The 19,682-nt window shown below is 38.1% G+C and overlaps 1 long non-coding RNA gene across 4 annotated transcripts; it reads left to right on the top strand.

Annotated features, from left to right (window-relative positions):
* Nucleotides 1-227: 227 nt before the first annotated feature.
* On the top strand, nucleotides 228-8,100 carry LOC116195069. Of its 4 annotated transcripts, XR_004154572.1 has the most exons (8): nucleotides 228-908; nucleotides 1,469-1,563; nucleotides 1,645-1,758; nucleotides 2,027-2,115; nucleotides 2,201-2,337; nucleotides 2,447-2,724; nucleotides 7,646-7,782; nucleotides 7,875-8,100. It is a non-coding gene; the product is annotated as an uncharacterized LOC116195069 (long non-coding RNA). The 4 variants fall into 4 exon arrangements; XR_004154573.1 differs by having other exon boundaries at nucleotides 2,027-2,337; nucleotides 2,666-2,724; XR_004154571.1 differs by having other exon boundaries at nucleotides 2,027-2,337.
* Nucleotides 8,101-19,682: the final 11,582 nt, after the last annotated feature.

Here is a 19,682-nt window from a genome sequence, read left to right as displayed (position 1 = left end):
AGAATGGCACTGAAAATTCCATTGATGATCAAACTACTGTTAAGGGGACAAAAAATTCCGTTGATGATAATCAAACCCACGATTTCTTGCTCCAAGTTGAGTGTGAGTGTTCCTTATTATTATTTTTTCATTTTGAATTTTTTGGTTTTAATAATTCAAAATCTTCATTTTTAATCCCATCCACGTAACTGCTTGCTCATTCTACATTTTGTGGTAATGCTTCGAGAGTCATGGGCGCTTCCAGCAGCCATCCCAAATGGGCAAAATCTTCACCTGCACTCCTCCCTCCCTACACGTTTCTGCAATTACGAATCACAATCGTCCCCGTCATCCCCCGATCTTACGCGAACAGCCCTTTTCTTCTCTCCCCCTCAATCTGTTCTAATCTGCTTGGGTTAATATGGTGAGGAATGGTAACCGGGTCGGTAGAATCGACTGCAAATTATTATTTTTCCTTCTGCATGTGTATAAAGTGAATGTGGCCTCCCTCACCCTTACCTTTCTGTTTCCAAACATTATCTGGGGTCCTCATCTACTGTGATGGACTGAACTGATCACATATATATCGTATTTCCTTTTGTCGGCCCGCAGAGCACCCCACTAGATTATGTGAATCGTGGCCCGGTTTAATCCATTGTAATTAGACCATGTATTAATGATCACAACCTCTAATGCAGTTAGCCACAGTATCAGAAAAGAAGCATTAAAATGGTGTACGATGTAACATTGTCTTCTGCATCTGCTGCCGCCTCTGCCTCCGACGAAATGTCCCCTCCAATCGCTGAATTGTTAGCAGAGGAGACGAGCAACGCGACCAACTACCACGAGAGCAGTGATCTGCTTCAGAACCTTGAGTGGTTCGAGGAGCAGCTTGGTGCCGATCTCAAGTGGTCCTTTGCCATTAACAGGTACCTGGCTTTCTCGATATTTTTCCCTTTCGAGCCGTTCTTTTTCTTTGTTAAATAAAAAAAGAGAGATGCTATTTGGTTTTGACTCGAGGAGTAGTCAGTGGATGGTGATTGACAGAGTCCACAGCAGCTATTATGCCTCGCTTGGGTTGGCAGTTGAAAAGGATGACACTGATTTTTGTCCTCATGTACTTGCTTTAAATAGATCGACGTAGAGACATGACAGCAGATAGAATGTACATATATACGACAATGTTGTTGCTCTTCCCATTTCGAAAATGTTCCTCGTGTGCTTCATGATACAAATTGTACTTGATGATGTTGAGAGACAATTTATTCTTTTTTCGAAGAGTCCTGCATCACTGCACAAGCCAATACCATGACATAGTCATTTTGGATACAAAGCGCTTCGGAAAGGTAATCGCATCATCTTATCATTAACACATGTTCTTGACGGTAAATTTTCTATTAAGTAATATAAAAATTTAGGTTCATGCAAAACCCCTAGTCTGGGGACGCACTGATCCTAATGATTCTATACATTCATGCATTGATTGCAGGTTCAGCTTATTGACGGGAAGTTGCAGAGCGCCACAGTAAATGAGTACATTTATCACGAGTGCTTAGTCCACCCTGCTCTTCTGCTGCATGACAAGTACATACCGACTCTAGCCTTGTTCGTTGATATTGTTTCTATCATGAAGCATTGATTCATAATCTTTCATGATCCTGTCAGGATGGTTTCAGCCCCAAGCCCGTGTTTATAATAGGAGGCGGTGAGGAGTCCACTGTAAGAGAGGCGCTCAAGCACAAAACCATCGAGAAAGTCATCATGTGTGACATCGATAAGGTAATCTAGTATACATCCATTATCTAAAGAGATTTCTTTAAGCAGATATATTTAGACTAGGGCCAACCACAACATATGTGTCCAAAAAATGATCTATTTCCAACGTGAACAAATGGTCGGATTATTGATAGGGTAAAAGGAAAGAGCATGTCCGAGTTAAAATCTTTCGTATTCAAGGGAAAGTTCTTCTGTAGATTATGCAAAACTAAGTCATTTTAGCTTACAAAATTTAGCTGAAAGGGGTAGCTTACCAAATTACTCAATGCAGGATGTGGTGGATTTGTGCAAACGGCATTTAATGGAAAATCAGGGATCCTTCAGTAATCCAAAGCTTCATGTTATGACCAACGATGCAAAGTCGGTAACATGTCCCTGAAACCATTGGTTGGACTTATATCTTCGTCTCAATAACAAATCTAAAAAAATGGTAAAATTTTTGGAGGGCTGAGCTGTAAATGAGGTATAGGAGACCTTGCAGACCCAGTTGAAAGAGGGCCCTGCAATGACCTTCACACTAAGTCAATCTATAAGAAGGTCATTAAGTCAAGGCTCACCATCAATGGCATCTTCGTTACTCAAGTAAGTTCTCTAATGAGTTACTTTGGAGCTGCCCTTTTCAGTTTAATAGTTCGGGTATGAACTCAAGATAAGGCTTTGCTCTTTGATCTTTCATATCTGCAAATCACAGGCTGGCCACGCTGGAGTTCTAAGCCATAAGAAGATGTTCTCATCAATATACAATATAATGTCTTCAAGCATAAGTCACTTCATTGTTCGCTCAGAACCAAACAATCTAAACAAAATACAAGGGAATAATATATTGTGGCATCCTTTCCCCTTACCTTGAGATCTAGATTGACGGGTTTTCCAAATCAGCTAATGAGACCTAAATGATTTTGATTTGCAGATGTCATTGCATACACTGCTCATGTGCCATCTCATGCTGACTCCTGTGGATGGGTCGTGGTAAGAGAGCATCATAATGAGCATTGTGCCATATCTGTTCATGGATAACAAGAAAAACTTCCCGTTTTCCACTCTTCTTCATAAGGCAAAACCGATTTGCGGAAAAGCATTCGGATTTCGTCTTGTGACACAAAATGTGTTGGATTGCACTTCGAGACACGATTCAGGATCTATATAGATCATGCATTTCGAATAGAATGTGTCGTTCTTTTTGCTATTTCAACAGTATTGCAGCAAACTCTCTGAATTTCAGCAAACTTCACTCACTCGTGTTTTAGATTTGAGAAAACAGACTGAGAATTGGAGCTGAATGGATCATTTTATTAATCATCAAAATGCAAAATAAATACAAGTGACTTCTAACTGAATTATTAAGTGCAAAGGCACGTTACTGATAACCTACTTGCCCATAAAGTAAAGTACCTGACTTCCTAAAATGTAGCCACAACGGCTAGTTGGCCCTAAAGACTAGGACCTCAGTAAACTGATCAAAAAACATCACTAAGACATCAGTAAAAGTAACAGTAACAGCTCACAATTCACTAACATTCTCCTCTTGAATTATGAGCTGCACACACACCTAACTTATCTCTAAGAGCTTCAAACCGACCAACATGAAATGACTTAGTGAATATATCTACAAGTTGGTTGTCTGAACTGCAGTGTACCGGCTTCACTTCACTTGATCTCTGCACTTCCCCAAGAAGTAATACTTAACTTTGAAATGCTTTGTTCTATCGTGAAAGACTGGATTCTGTGAAATAGCCAGAGTAGCTTGGTTGTCTACAAACACCTCTATGTTGTTCTCTTGCTGCAATTGAAGATCATTCATCACTTTCTTTAGCCATATTACTTGATTCACAGCTGCAGTTGTCGCAATGAATTCAACTTCTAAAGTTGATTGAGCAACTAACTCTTGTTTCTTTGAACACCACGAAAAGCATTCTGGTCCAAATGTGAAGCAATAACCAAAAGTGCTTCTCATATCATCCACTGATCCAGCCCAATCACTGTAAGAATATCCCAACAACTTAAACTCTTTGACTCTACAAAACTTAATCCCATAAGAAAGAGTGTCATTCAAATAGCTCAACACCCTCTTAGCAACTACCATATGCTCTTACTAGCACAATTTAGAAACGTAGACAACACATTTACAGGAAACATGATGTCTAGTCTAGTTGTAGTGAGATACATTAAGCAGCCGATCAAACTTCTGCAGAGTCCTTCAACTATAAGACCTGCACCATCATTCTTCTACAACTTCTCTTTCTTAACCATCGCTGTACTTACACTTTTGCACTCCTCCATACTAAATCTCTTCAAAATTTCCTTCAAGTACTTCCTTTGACATATGAAGATCTCATTCTGAGCTTGTTTGATCTCCATACCAAGGAAATATGACATCTCACCCAAATCAGTCATTTCGAACTTCTTCATCAGATTCTGCTTGAAAGTGGTGATCTGTGCCTCATTACTTCCTGTCACCAACAAATCATCCACATAGAGAGACACAACAACTAAGTCCGAATTCAACTTTTTAACATACAAAGTGGACTCACTCAGGCTCTCCTCAAAGCCAAGATTCAACAGATACCCGTCCATTTTGTTGTATCAAGCTCTAGGAGCTTGCTTTAAGCCATATAGAGCCTTCTTCAGCACTTATACTTTCTCTTCATGATCTGGTACAATAAATCCCTTTGGTTGCTCAACATAAATTTTTTCCTACAACTCACCATTTAGAAATGTAGATTTAACATTTAGTTGATACACCTTCCAACCCTTTTGAGCTACTAAAGCAGGGATTAGTCTAATAGTTTCAAGCCTTACTATAGGTGCAAATGTTTTAGAGAAATCTACTCCCCAAACCTAAGCAGAGCCTTTTACCACTAACCTGGCCTTAAGCTTATTAACCGAGCCATCATGATTGAGTTTAGTCCTGAAGACCCATTTTAGCCCAATGATCTTCCTATTTGTAGGCTTATCTACTAACTCTTAAGTCTGGTTCTTCTTTATTATGGCCAATTCTTCCTTCATAGTATTCACCCATCTTTGATCACATTTAGCTTTCTCATAACCTGCAGGCTCCAAAACTGCCATATTGCACCTATGATATATATCGATCAGAGATCTCGTACCTCTAATTGGAACATCATCCACCAGCTCATTAGGTTTCATTGAGATCTCCTCATGCTTGCTTTGTGGCGCATCTGGCCAGTCCCTTTGCTCATCTCCCAAAAACTGAACATTCCTACTTGTAATCACTTTCCCGGTTTGTGGTTGATAGATCCTGTAGGCTTTAGACACCAAGCTGTAGCCGACAAAGACAAGTTCAGCTTTCTCTCCTAGCTTGTTCCTCTTGGCCTATCAAACATGAGAGAAACACATACAGCGAAACACCTTCAAATTTTATAGAGTAAGCTTGACACCAAACCAGGCTTCAAGGGGTGTCTTTTTCTCTAAAGCCCTTGTAGGTAATTTGTTCAGCCGGAAAACTACTGTATTTGATGCTTCTATCCAAAATTTATTTGGGAAATTCTTCTCATGCAACAGACACCTGGTCATCTCCATAATGGTTATGTTCTTTCTTTCACTAACTCCATTTTGTTGTGGAGTATATGGGACAGTAAGCTGATGCTCGATTCCAGCTTCCTCACATAAAGAGTTGAACCTATGTGAGGTATATTCTATTCCATTATCAGATCTAATGACCTGAATCTTGCAGCCACTTTGGTTCTCAATCCATGTCTTAAACCTCAGAAACACCTCAGTAACTTCTAACTTCTGCTTCATAAAATATATCCAACACATTCTGGTATAGTCATTACTGAAAATGATGAAGTACCTGTTGCCATTTAGTGAATAAGTTGCTTGTAGACCACAAAGATCCATGTGAATCAGCTACAACTTCTCCTTAGCTCGCCAAGCGGATTTTTTGAAAGGAAGTCTGGTTTGCTTACCCAGCAGACAAGCCTTACAACTCATGAGTTGTTCCTCCAAGTTAGGTAACCTATTTGCCATCTCATTTTTCTGCATAAACTGCACTCTTTTTTTTTATGGAAGTGCCCCAACTTCTTGTGCCATACCTCTGAATCACTGGCTTGGCACCTGAATGCAACCTGCTCCTTCTCGAGAGGGTTCAGAGAAATACTCTTATGCTACATTCTTATCTTGAACATCTCCTGACCTCTGGAATCAAAGATCAGGCAACTCCCTTATTCAAATATCACCTTAAATCTCTTTTCTACCAACTGACCCATACTGAGCAGGTTTAGATTTATCTCAGGCACATACATCACATCAGAAGTCAGCTTAACTCCAACACAACTCTTCATGGCTACAGTTCCTTTTCCTTCTACAGTTAAATATTCCCCATTCCCAATTCTCACCTTCGATTTCATTGACTTATCAAGACTCCTAAACAACTTCTCATCACTAGTCATGTGGTTTGTACAACTACTATCAACATGCCAACCATCACAAGGAGTACTTGAAGTGAAACAAGAAGCGACAAATAACTGATCTAGCTCTTGCTGGACTGCAACATGTGCTTCATCTGGCTGCTGATCTCCCTTCTTTTTGTAGAACTTCTTTATGTGCCCAAGCTTATTACATTTTCTGCACCTTACATCTGGCCTCCTCCAGCACCTAAAATGAGGATGATTCAGCTTACCACAGTGCTTGCCAGAAGAGTATTTTCCTCCTTTGTTGCATGCACTGCCTTCTACTGATGTAACTTTTAAGTTGCTGTCGTTTCCCTTCTTTCCTTTCCACTTCTTCTCTTTCCCTCCAGGATTTTGTTGCACTTTAGCCTTTAAAGCCCCTTCAACACTTCCTTCCAGCCTCATTGATCTTTTATACTCAGGTGCTTGTAGAGCACTAATCAATTCTCCCAGCTTGATCTGAGACAAGTCCTTGGTTCTCCAAAGAGGCAATGGTTGCCTCATACCTCTCAGGCACTGAAACAAGTATTTTTTGTCCCAACCTATTGTCAGAAAGGTCAGTACTAAGTATTCTTGCCTTGTTTGCAATATTTATCAACTTGGTTGAATACTCTGTGATTGTCTCAGATTCTTTCATCTGCAGTCTCTCAAAATCCCTAACTAGATTCAACCCTTCATACATCTCCTTGATACTCGACTTTGAGGAAGTCCTAGAGTTCCATGGTCGATAGATAAGCCATGACTCTGTTGAAAATGGTTGGTGAGACAGTAGCATGCAAGCAGGCATTGGCCTTGGCTTTCTTGGTCGTTCTCTCCTTGTGATGCTGATTTGATTCAGGGTTGGATTGTCAGGCAATGGAGCCACCTTATAGACTTCTTTTACATCTTCCCAGTAATCACAGCCCTCCAAGAGGCTTGCATTCTTGCTGCCCAAGCTTGATAATTTTTCCCATCAAATACTGGTGGAGCTAGTGCAGAGAAGCTACTCGATCCTGCTTCCATGTTTTCTCAGCTTCTTATGAATAAAATCACACATCTCAATCACTCTCACAAGACACTCTCACAGCCCCGTAAGATTAAGTAGGCTCTGATACCAATGTTGTTCTTTTTGCTATTTTAATAGTATTGCAGCAGACTCTCTGTATTGCAACAAACTTCACTAGCGTGTATTGTGCTCAAGAATTCAGTTGGAAGTCACTTGTATTTTTTTTTGCATTTTGATGACTAATAAAATGATCCATTCAGCTCCACTTCTCAGTCTATTCTCTAAAATCTAAAACACGAGCGAGTGAAGTTTGCTGCAATACAGAGAGTTTGCTGCAATACTGTTGAAATAGCAAAAAGAACAACAAAATGTCTTCTCTCCGGTTCTGGAGCAAAGAGGCTAGTTTTTTAGGAACATTTGACCCAACAGTTAAAACTATTTCGAGCCAATAGATTTTCCACGACAAGAACATCTCATGTGAGTCATATGTCAGGGATCAGACCGGCCACTTAATTTGTACGTCAACATGATCACCAAGAGGATTGAGGGAAGAATTGAAGAAGAGTTGCGGTACCTCAACAGCCCTTTCATCATTACATCGACTACACTAAATAAGACTTTGTACAATAAGTAAGTTGCCACATTTTATTAAATGGACTCGTTTACTTTCGGTTTAGTTAGTCAACAATAATGCGAAGATTAACACCCACCCTTTTGTCTAGGCTGTTGACAGAAACCAAGGTTTTCACGGAAGAGAACCTGATGTTTGCTCATGGACAAGGAACTGCTGACAGATCGCATGGTTCTGTCTGGGGTTGTCTTTGATGCATGGGAATGCGAAAACAACTGAATAAGTCAGGTAGTTTCAAAAACCTTCTGATAGATATGTACATGCATCAATCAAATGGAACATTTTGCTGAAAGACCCTCACTATTTATAAGAGGCTTCCGTATATCCATAATTCAGCTTGGCAATCTTCGCCATATGTGATTCTCCCATGAGCTCAAACACGTTTCAATCAGATTCCGAACGAGAGAATATAAGTAAGGGCATATGTGTTTTCTGCAAAAAATTTGACATGGGACTGCAAGTGATCAGGCCCATATATCAATCCAAATGCTCGAGCTTTTGGACGACATTGGCCCAACCACTTGTGGTAATAGAAATTTTATGTTTAGGGTTAAACATAGTTTTAACCACTTGTAGGTTGGGGTCCAATCTATATATAAATTACCACTGGTCTTCCCTACCCAAACGGTACCCTACCAACCATCAGTGCACCACACTCAATCCTTTTCCTTTTCACCTTTGGCCAGTTACTTATGTTTGGTCTTCTTATCCCTTATGTGCCCTTCTTCCTATCTTCTGTGAGCCTCCTTTCCACACTATTTTAAACCGCTCGATGCTTGGAATTCTCAATTGCTCAAACTATTACTGTTAGGGACTTCGACAATTCACTTTTCTCTGAACTTTAACGGTCATGGTTGTTAAATTCACAAATTGATTCGTAGACTTGTACGAATTTAAGAATCTACAGGGTTGAACCGACAAATTCGAATTAAATTCAGAACTGATGGTAAGTTCGGTAGATTCTCAAATTAATTCGTTGAATTCAGTAGATTGGCAAGTCAATCGAATCTACCGTAAAGAGCTTGCTTAAAGGGAAAAAAATTGGAGAAAATTGTGTAGTGCAGTGGCTAACACCCTTACCTAGTAACCTAGAGGTTCTGGGTTCAATTATCATCGGTGGTATTACCCGTGCCCCTTTATTTAGATTTCCTTTCCATTTCTTGTACTACGCCATGAGCCTCTTATTGTAATCGAAAAAAAAAGGGAAAAAATTGAAAAACTTGGACCGACCCACGAAAATTGAGATCGTAAGGCCTATAAATTCTTCATTAAAAATGTCAACATTCTTTTTTCTTTTCTTTCCTTAAAACCCTAGAAATTATCACGTCATGATTATTAAATTGGACTTTTTGGTTTTACATGAAAAAGTTTAGTTGTTTATAGGGTTAACTACCTAAAAAACCTACTAATATGGGTTGGTTCAAGCAATTCGACACTTATTCCCTTAAGTAAAATCACGGTTTTGAGTCTTGTAAATAGAGAACATCAATGTTGGAAGAGGTTTATCTCCTTAAGTGGCCAACCTGACTCGAACTGAATTAATCGAGACCTATTGGACTTTTGGATAACATGGTAAAAAAAAAAAAAGAATTACCTAAAACAATCCAAAGTTTTCACATTTCATCAATTTTAGTATCAATCACGATCTCCGCTTCCATCAGCCGCTAATTATTCCACCACGGAATACTATGCGGCTGAAGCAAACGTTTGGAAGCCGAACTATGCAGCTAACGCAAACATTTACAAGCCGAATTATTCGTCTTATAGCATTTTGTGTTGGAATAATGCTTTACTGCCGGCTTTTGGTCCTTATGTTTACGTAAGAGATTATGAAGCCGCGGAGGAAATATGACCTCCGTCCATCACGTTTTATGACCACTCATCTTGGGACAACTCGGCTCCATCAGATTTCTATCACTCTGAGATCCATGATTTTCAAGAGTTGATACCCACTGCACATGATTCACTGCGACAAATTTCATTTCTATCTACCAACGATTATTTTGACACTGTGGGATACCATGATACTGACAATTATCCTGACTCAAAAGTGTCGGTTTGTTATGATTCAACGGTGTCGCAACCTTAGGGGGCGGATGCCGGAACATTCCATGAGCCGATATCAACAAATTCTGAGGTGAGTCAAATCGCTGAGCAAACTCGACAACAAGTTGAGTTCCTCTATTCTATGATAGAAACTGTAAAGCACACTTCCCAGCTCTTTAACATAATGCTTGAACAAACGGCAAACCGCTGCGAGATTGCACTTGCCGTACAGTTGAGATCAACATCAATTGTGCCATTGGTAACCTCTTCGATCACGACCTCGTTGTCCGAAGAGATTAATCTGTGTCGCAGTGAAAATGATCAAAGAGACCATTATCGCCCTCCGCCCTTGCGTGATAAAATTTTATCATGTCAGAAAAGACTGCGGAAATCCATCAAAGAAGTACCACCATGGTGAACCGAGCGAGCCACAGTTCAGTTACTTGCGAGACTAAGGATCAAAGGCATTTCATCTACTGGAGGAGATAGTCTCGATTTTCAATCGCGATGGAGGCAAGCAACTAGTTTGTCTTCATCCTCCTTTACGCGATAATTTTTTTTCATGTTCAGTAACTTGGTAAAACTCGAGGGACAGCCATGCGAACAAGAGGCTGAGGTCGCTAATCTTGCTGTTTTACTCACTTCATCGCAATCTATTCTAGTTGCAGAAGAGAAGACAACCCGAAAGAATCGTGTAAAGTCCAAAGATATCAACCATCGGTGCCAACAGGCTCAGTTTCACCGATTGAAACTATGCCTGTAAAGCGGATGTTTAAAAAAAGTTCATTTTCCATGCTCGAGAGGCACCACCTTACTAGAAAATTTCAAAATGCCATGGAAAAAGACCAATAAAAGTACTTTTGCTACTGAAGGCCCCCCAGATCTTGGAAGAGCGCCAGCAGGTTCTCCTCGACACGGCAAAGATCATTAGCAACATATTGAATCTTGGGTGAGAAAGCATAAATCGCAACAAAAAAAAAAAGAAAGTAATATGCAAGTTATTATTTTGGTTGGTCATGATTCCCCTACTTATCCCCATATCAATTATCGGCCGAGACAAAATCACGACTGAGAATTTCTTTTGTCGCAATATATATTGCTTTTGTGACGTGCCTCCGGTGATAATTCCGCTGAGGAAAAAAGTACCTAAACCACCATGGAAAGTTTCATGTTATTGGATCTAAAGGGTCATGAACCTTTTGCTCGCGGGGAGCTAGTCCCGAGGAGCGTGGGCAAATTCCAAGCAAGATTTACTCAGGCTAAGGGGTCAATTTGAATGCTGTAGAAATATATCGCGGATGTGCGGAATAAAGAAGCTGCATCTAAACCTAGTTGGACGTGGGGGATATCCATTACTACCACTAAAACGGGTGAAAATGTGCTCATTTTCGCTAAAGCCTAGTTGGCGTGCATCATTCTTTTGGATCACAATTTTTCAAATCACAAAATCATTTGTTAGCCGCTTTAAGGTAAGTTCGCCGCATCTATTGGAAACTCGTACAAGTGATGTAACAAATAAGCGGCTAACGCATGTATTATAACATTTGTGCTATGATTGCCGAGAATCTATTTATAAACGACAACAATAAGTTCAGATCTGCATAATCAGAAATGTCAGGCCAATGCCATGGCCGATTTATCATAAGCATGTGGAGAGAAAATCATCGCAATGAGAAGGTGTTTTCATTCTTCTTTTCCTTGCAAAATAAAAGCCTATGGCACCACAAATAATACTAAAAGTGTTCGAAGTATTTTTTTTGTGTGACCAAATAATGTGGGATCTCTCGCTATTAACTTTGGCCTTTGTTGTGCTTTGACATGAGAAAATTCTTCTTTCAAAAGCAAGATCAGAGACCTCGATTGAAACTTGAATCTAAAATCGACAAAGTGAATTGAGTTGGGCATTTTAATTCATGTGTACTTGAAATTTTCTAAAGTCATTTGAGGTACACACACAGGAACAATCGTTGATACCATATTTCTGAAAATTATCAAAATTATATATGTTTGATATATAACTCGGAAATATAGTTATGGGCCGACTTCGGGTCTCGGTTGAAGAAGGTGCTAATATTGCAAGCACATTCAATTTTATTGTCTTGGATCCATTTGAGAAGCCCTTGAATACTAGTCCATGGATCGGCCCATAATAAAAAGCCGATTATTCAAGATCAATGACAGGCCATTCTCATTTCATAGGGTGAAAACTTGAGGAATTAAAAAGCTTGGGCTAGAAGTGAAAAAGTAGAAAGTGCAGGGGTTGAATTGAAAGTTGATCAAATGGCAATTTAAGCTCATAGACGGTGAAATGAATTGGCAGAAGGCTCAGCTTAGAGGAACTAGAAGACAAGGAGGCGGCAAACACATTGAAGGATTTCCATCAAGAAAAGTTATTGAAAGGTAACAGCCCATGCTGTGGAGACACACATAGACTTACACACACAACTCTCTTATCACACAAGCAATGCTTATTTTATCCTTTTTATGTCTTGTACTCTTCCTTTCGATTAATAAAGTTGGTTGACCCAAATTCGAGTTGGTGAAAATCCTTTTGTTTGTATTAAGGCATTTGAGCCCTAAGGAGTTCCCCGCTTCTACGGTCGTCTCAATTGTCAAATTGTTAGGCGCCCTCTCTTCTCAATTCTAAAACCCAAAGGGGTTGTTGAGTTGTTCCATTCGAAGACCGTACGCTCTGTGACGCGCCTTTTGAAGCACCAACCTGTTGGTCGAGGAATTAATTCAACATTGTTATAAAAGAAGAAAGAGTCATTTTATCTACCTCTTAACTTCCATTTTTACCCATGAAATTTACGTTATAATTTTTTTTTTCGATGTGAACCCTATTATCTGGAAGTCCAATTGAGTCACAACTAATCCAGCCAAGTCAGTCGGCCTACTTATCGGTAAAACTCTCCAAACGTAAATTTTCTAAATTTATGTTATAATTTTTAATTACCATTAAATTAAAGAAAATATTATAATTTCCACAAAATAGCCACCCATATGCCCCTCTTCTCTCTCTTTCACTCTCCTCCCTAAATCAAATGAACCGTGGCTTTTTATTTATAAATTTTTTTAAATCATTTTATTGTTACTTTTTAAGATGAAAGATCCTATGGATATAATTGAAAGTCAAGGGAATAGGAAATGAACGGGCATAATAACTCGTACTGACTAGATTAATATCGAAAGCCTGCAAAGGAATGGATTTCTTAAACATTTATTTTCAAATCATACATGTGGTATGCGCGGGTGACCTTCTAATATATATAATTATTATTATTATTATTATTATTAATCTTTTAAATCTAATAGTAATACCCTTGATAATAATGGGAGAATTTGAGTCAAATAGTCAATCATATCCATCATGATTTTCAATTTATTGATCGAAAGATTTATGGCAACCAAATGGCCTGCCTTGATCCCAACTTCCAACGCTGGTATTGGACAAGATAAAGGCTTCTTAATTTTTATTTGATGCAATAAAGGTTACTAGTTTAACTTAAAATTCGTCGTTTAAAAGAGGGCAGCACCAAATAATTTTGGCCCAACTTTAGATAACAAAATTAAAATCTAAACAAGAGGAGTGACCCTACGGGGGGGCCCACAACGTGTAGTCCACTAAGAGCACATCAAATCCAAGAATGTTTGAAGGATAGCAAAATCTTGAAACACGTGTGGTGGAGACCCCACCCCCAAGTGAGCATACATGAAAGTCCCATTCAAACTTTTCTTCATCTCACTACTTTTCCATATACTACTATTCTTAGGGTCGGCAAAACGAAGCCCCTAAGTAGTTTCATTAGTATTGTGGTTAGTTGAACTATTAGTACGGTAACGGTAATTGCAAATCGCTATAGCCTACCGATATCATTTGATAAACGTAAGTTTAACTTTTAGATGATGCAGATGGATTGATATTTCATTTACGGAAATGAAGCCGATGACGATTCCAAAGGAAGAAATAGATGGAAGGCAATAATATTCTTCAATTTTAACTAAGCCTTTTGGTGGGGGTGGTTCTTCAGCATCATTTTCTTCCCTTTATTGATCTTCTTTTGAGAGAAGTGCAATTGAGAGTTGGGCGTTTGAAGTCAACCTTGGGTGGCCCCTTCAACAGAATCTTGCATCATCCATGGACTACATAGAGAATATATACGGTAGATAAGAAATATAACCCCCTTTTATAAAAAAAAAATTCCCAATTTTATATGTAATTTTAGCTAGTTTCCACCACTGTTTATGCAAAAGTTAGTTTGGACTTCAGATTTTTGCCATCATGTCTGATTCTGCTACTGTTTTTTGACTTCTCAGAAGAAAATTGAATCTCTCTGTCCCTACCTGTCTACGGCATCCTATACGAGTGTACATATGATAGTATTTTTAGGATATGGTTTGGATATGACTTCCAATAATAATGGACGTAATGTGAAATAGCCAGTGGAAAAATGATTAGAGCAAAGCAAACAGCCCTCTCTAAATGTGACTATATATATTAGATAGACTAGATCTATTCTATCTAATGTGTGTACATATATATATATACATATCTGTATGTATATGATATGCATAGCCGCCCGATCCTTGTAAGATTTGCTCTAATTTTTGAGCGAATCATTTATAACTGCAGCACCGTGGATAATATATGCTCATTGTGTAAGGCGGTTGTAAACATGAGAAATAGATGTAGCTATTTCGTAGGAAAATGTCGGGCAAAAATGTAGGTATATACTTAGATAAAATCTCGCGAAAAAAAAATGACAAACTCGATAAAATATATGAGATATTTTATAATTTTTTATGATTTCAAGGAAATTTGAATAAATATTGTTTGAGAAAGGGTCTTTAATATAGTGACAATCACATTTAACTCAGAAGTAAGATATATTCTTACAACGATCCTCGTCATTGAGGTTTCTGCACCTCTTTCTTTTCCACTCTCCTATCTGTCCGACGTGCTTCATTCAGTTATAAAAACTTTTAAAAGAAAAGAGCGGTTCTTTGGCTATGTTATCTACATATATTAATGCAATATTGCACTGAGCCTTTGAGTGTAAAGTCTCCTTTGGTAGATCTCTCTTGCTTCCATCTGCATGAGTTTGACTTAAACCAGTCCCTTAAGTCAAAGAAAATACAATTCCAATACAAGATTACTTAGTATATTCATGAGATGCAAACTTCATTCAAACTATGTTCTCTCCCAAAAGGGGATTAAAAAGAAAAGAAAAACCAAACTTCAATTTGTCGATCAATTATCTTCAGATATTTTCAGATTAGGAAATAGTTGCACATAGGATAAAATTTAAAACCATTCCCAGCCAATTTTGGGATAAGGAAAAAGGGAGAGAACCAATTTAATTTACAGGTTAAAAGGTTAAAAAAATGTATATATTTTATGTACAAGGAAAGAGTAATAATTTATTTTGCAAAGTAGAGTCGTGGCCATGGGCTAAGAAGGCAAAGCCAGTGAAAAAAGCAAAACCCCCTTTCTTACTTACTTTCGCATGGTGAGAAAATTTCTTGTCTACTTTTTCCCCCTCTTCCCTTTTCCATCTTTGTCCGTACATCAAACGGTGAATTTTCAATGCTTCCACTTTGGTAGGTCGTATATTCTGTTTAACTCCTTTTTTAAAAAAAAATTTATTTTGAGCAAAAAAGTAATGAACTTTACCTATTTTTCTTTGTCGAATATAGCCAAAATTCTAATGTTTCGTAAAACATTGCATATAGTTTGCAATGTATTTGATCTAGGACCATCAGGTTAAAAGGCTGAGGCCAATTCTGAAAGTGTGTCTATTCATACCTTAAGGAGAGGACTTGACCACGCGGCCTTTCCATGTTAATCGAGACATCTCTTCTTCTAAGATCGACATGCAAAGCATTGATCAATTAAAGGAGCTGGTCTATCCTTTGCTCCCAACCAAGCCATCGATGACATTATTTAGACCCGAAGGGATAGGAGGGTGAAGGAGGTTGGGATTAACTAGAATTTAGTTTTAGAACCATGTAATATTTTGGTGGTATATGACTTATTGTTTCGTGTAAATAAGCGCCATGGGTTTAGACTTAGCAGCTAAGAGGAGCAATATGTGTTATGTCGTGTTTAAACGGGTCGTGTCTAAAATGGTTTGTGTCTGAAAGCTCTAAATTTGAATACAGCACGTTTAATAAACGTGTCAAGATTTTCAAACACAAACACGACACGTTTAATTACGGGTTGACACGGACATGACACGTCTAATCCATTTAACTAAGCGTGTCTAAATGTGTATGTATACTTATGTACACGATATGACATTATTACCTTTAGGTATATATTATACTCACATGATATGACACTATTAATTTTAATTACATATTACTACACAATTGACATGATAAAAATATCATAAACGGATTATTTATACAAACAAATTTAGATTATTTTAGTGTACTTTCTTCTATAAGGTGATGCAATATGTGAAAATTTATTAACACAATAACACATAATATAAACTTGTCTAACCGTGCTTAAACGGATTACTAAGGGTTGATATGTTTAGACACAAAACACATCTAGCCTTAACCCAAACCCACTTAACTCCATGTCGTGTCAAATACTGTCGGTCCTATTAGCAGCCCATGCGGTTACCCATGAAGAAAATCAAATATAAGATAGAGACACTAGAAATATCGGAGCGTGGTGGCCATAAGCCAAACCACAAGAGTTCTTATTCTCATTGACTCAACGAAATACATGAAATAACTTGCCTAATTATATGCTCGATGAAGTAATTAAACTAGGATATAAATGATTTTTGAATATCAACATAATATCAAATCGGATGTTGAAAATCCTTGAAATATCAACTAACCTAATAGATCAAATTCATGAATATTATATTTCCTAACTAACCATAATAATATCTCTAATACTCTCCCTCAAGATAAGCATGCAACATAGCTATTGCTTATCTTGTGAATAAACTCCAACATTTGATCAAATTTGACAATGGCAGTGACTCCTTGACATGAGGATGATGAGTATGAATTGATATGGGTCTTTTCCCATCACAAATAATCGACTTGGGCATCTGGGCTTGAGGTCAATTGACTTGAAGCATCTTGCCTCCATATGTCAAATAAACGGCTCGAGCTTTTTGGCTTCAAAGGACTAAAGAGATTGACTCGAGCCTTGTTGGCTTTAGAGGTCCGGTGTTGTCATCTCGTCGTCCCATCATCAATAGGTCCCATCACCCTGCTCGATATCATGAAGAAAATCAAATATAAGAGAGAGACGTTAGAGATATCGGAGCGTGGTGGCCATAAGCCAAACCACGAGAGTTCTTATTCTCATTGACTCAAACAAATACATTAAATAACTCACCTATTTATATGCTCGATGAAGTAATGAAACTAGGATGTAAATGATATTCAAATATCAACATAATATCAAATCAGATGTTGAAAATCCTTGAAATATCAACTAACCTAATAGATCCATAATATCTTATTCTAGAATATTCTATTTCCTAACTAACCATAATAATATCTCTAATAACCCAAAGATATATAATTTCATCGCTTTCCAGTCCAATTCTCCCTAGGATTGAAAAGTTCAAACAAATATAAACATTCAGAGTATGCACTTGTGCACTGACTGAAAGCACCTATACGCTCGATAGTGGATTCCCTATTATCGTACCTGAAGAGTGGAGAGGGATAAAACTGCCAACTTGTGACACTCTTTCCCATCAAATTCGCAAACGTAGATAAAATGAGATTTGGACAAGAGCACTAGGAGTACACAGCTACAGTATTGCAGCACGTATCAGCCCATGTACATTGAAAGCAACCATGCTCAAATAGCGGATTACCTATTGTCACACTTGGGAGGGACGAAAATGGCAACCCGTGACATAAGCATTTAATGGCAAAATTGACATTTCAATAATAAATGCTTTTCATGATGAAGGGGATTTGGTTTAGTGGCATAAGTCGCCACTTGAAATTATGAGGTCTCGATAGTGGGATTTTTGTATCTCTTTATTTAGTTTTATTATTTATATTCTTGAAATAGACCATAGGTCTTTTTTGAAACTGAAAAAAAAAACCTTTTCATGTATGTATATATATATACATGCATGGGACAATTCCACAGTAGACCACAAAATTTCTTTGTTCATCTCAAGTCTAGTGCATCCTTTCAGAAATATTTGGAAATGCCTATGGTTTCATCTTCATTTTAATTCTAGTGTATTGTCAATTTTCATCCAAAATTGATGAAAAACTCGACGTGACACATATACACATTCCAAATTAATATCATATATATTTATGAAAAAAAAAAATTAAAAGAGAGAGTGCCACTTAACTCCAGCCCTTGAAGGGGAAGGGTGCTTGCCAGGAGTGGTGGCTTCTCTGCTAGCAACCACCCTCGGGAATGAGTCACCGGTTACTTCGGGTTTGCCAAAAACCACACCACCGTGTGATTTTAGTAGCTGTGGCCTCGCTTGCGGCACCCCTTGCGATGAGGTCATCGGCGAACCTAGAAGTTGCCAAAGACCTCATTCCCGGGTGCAGTGGCTGTTGGTGTGTCATAACAGAATCGTTAGAGCATGTGAAAAAGAAAATGTGAATGAGAATTGTTCATTTGACGATGACTTCATTTGCGGAAGTGGTGGCCATGACGTATCATAAGAGAATCATTAGAGCGCGTGAAAAAAAAATGCTTATGGGAATTTTTCGTAATCTAATCAAAGGTCATCCGGTATCTACATGCATCAATTAACAAGATACCATCATTATTAGCCAAGAGGAGCAAAAAAGATTAAAAGCATCATAGATAAGAAAAGGTAATGCCGTCAAATTCGAAGGCTTACTCATATATGAAAGTTATTGCTTGCTTTCTCCTTGAGTCATTTTCAATTACTATTATTTCTTCTTGCAAGCAGAAAGTATATTGCAACTCAAGGAGAACTAAGCGTTAATTTCGCAGCACTTATAATTTCACGAGAGGATAATAATATGACAACTCCTTTTAAACACATCTCGTTCAAGGGTACCGATGCTTCTTGTAAGTTTGAAAAAGGACATTGAGCCTCTCTCATGCAAGGGGCGATTTGCATTTTGAAACCTTACAAGAAGTGTCAATGTCTATCATAAAATTCTTGGGGATGTCAGATATCCATTAAACAGGAAGTATCGCTATTCTATTTTAAAAGTAGGGAATGTAATATTTTCTTTTCTATTGAAATTCACCTTATAAAATATGTAGAATACATATTGAAATTCACTATTAGATAGTTCTTCATGAGGAATTATAATCTTCTTGCTCGAACTTATGTTCTCTCATTACGGAAGTAGGAGTTGCTTCCCATTCAACGAACATTTTATTGGTACCGTATTTGTTAATTAGTTGACCTACGAGCGTATTACATTTTTGTTTCAAATTTAGGAAAATTTTATCATACAACTTAAGTATGGTTCCTCAGGTGCTACTAACTGTTAGATTGCAATTTGCATGGTTTTGTTTCCCTACTAACCAAGGGGTCTGATCCAATTGTGATTAGGTTTCAGATACCGTACTTGAGCGGTACAATTGTAGATCCCTTAAATCTGTTATACAACAGGTCTTCCGGTTAAGGATTTATTTATTTATTCATTTATTTATTTTTGCTGAAATTTCCAGTTAAGGATTTAAAATATGAGTTCGTGTGGTGAATGGTGAAATATATGTTATCCTTTTTTTTTTTTTTTTGCTAACCCAGGGTGTCCGGCCTTCGCCCGACTAATCCCCGAGGCTCCGTGAACCCCCGGCGACGCACGGAGCGGGTAATCACGCCAAAGGCGCGAAATATATGTTATCCTT

Source organism: Punica granatum, chromosome 2 (assembly GCF_007655135.1).
Source record: "Punica granatum isolate Tunisia-2019 chromosome 2, ASM765513v2, whole genome shotgun sequence".
NCBI classification, from domain to species: domain Eukaryota; kingdom Viridiplantae; phylum Streptophyta; class Magnoliopsida; order Myrtales; family Lythraceae; genus Punica; species Punica granatum.
This window is presented reverse-complemented; position numbering and strand designations above follow the sequence as displayed.